The sequence below is a fragment of the Mus caroli genome, chromosome 10 (assembly GCF_900094665.2).
Source record: "Mus caroli chromosome 10, CAROLI_EIJ_v1.1, whole genome shotgun sequence".
Lineage (NCBI taxonomy): Eukaryota > Metazoa > Chordata > Mammalia > Rodentia > Muridae > Mus > Mus caroli.
In genome coordinates, this window is record NC_034579.1 from 43,928,170 (window position 1) to 43,929,555 (window position 1,386).

Sequence of the window (1,386 nt, forward strand, 5' to 3'; positions counted from 1 at the left end):
GAGGGGAGGGGAGGGGAGGGGAGGGGAGGGAAGTGGAGTGGAGGACAAGGGGAGGGGAGGACAAGGGGAGGGGAGGGAAGGAGAGGACAAGGGGAGGAGAGGAGAGGACAATGAGAGAGAAAAGAGAGTAAGAGGAGTAAGAGAGTGAGGTGCAGCCAAGCAGCCCTTCTTATGGAATGCTGTTACTTTACTGTTGCTAGGTAACTGGGGAGGAGTTTAGCCTGACGGTCAGAAGCTTGGGATTTTACCTACTTGACTGTTAGCCATGGTTCTCCTGTGGGGGCTGTGGGGGCGGTGACTTTGACAGGAGCCAGGTCCAGGATGCATGAGAGAACTCTTTCCATCCTATGTCGGTAAATTATCACCACCAGACCTGGAGTTCAATATCTGGCCTCAACTGGAGACCAGACTGTCTTTGTATAGCCCAATGCCCCACAAGATGACAACTCTATCCCTCCATTTTATTATCTGCCTTTCTACTGGAGGTGGACTCTAAGTTTCCTCTCCCGACTGTAGATCATTTCATCTAAGTTACCTCCCTATGAGTTCGAGAAACTCTCACCACCCAGATCTCTGGTAAATGCTAGCGGGTCCCCCACTTCCTACCTCCAGAGGTTGTCTCTTTCCATTCTTTTTACTGTTTGCTTATACCACTTATATTTGGATGTGGGAGTAGTTTATTTAAAAATTTCCATTTTCTTCCTATTTTTCCCCTTCTATAATTGGGTAGAGAATATATTTATTTCCCTTCTCTGTATGAAACTGATCATTACTTTCAGTTTAAGTAAGGTTACTGATGATGTTTTCTGTTTTTTATTTAAAATGTAAAACTAGTGTTCAAAGTGATAGGTTTTATTAGAACATATTATATTGTCTATTTCTCAACACCCATGTATTTTCACTCCCCTGATGCTAATCTTGTTCCTCCTTCCATATAATCTTGCTTTCTCTTTTTGTGTCACATATGCCCTTCTCCCAGTCTTGAGTTGACAAAACAAGTGTCTGAGAGCTGGACCAACCAGGCAGCCTGGCTACATTTACAGCTTCCTGCCAGAGACTTGAGCAGACTGCCTGCTGAGCTGCTAAGCTTGTTTTGCAACAGAGTTTAGCTGGAACAAAGGATGGGCCTTTGGGTTGTCCCCTATACATTCAGAGTTTAAAGGAAATAATTTCAGTATTTATTAGTAACTATTTTACATATACCACTGCCAATGAAAGAACCTAGTGGGGAAACCCCCACCCAACTCCCGATTCAGCGTGCACCCAAGAATCACGAATAGAACACAACACCTTGATGTAACAACACGAGGTATTTTAATGGCGGAGCTCCGGGTCGAAACATATCTCACACAGGAGACAGTGGATTCGACCACGAGGCTTGGAAGC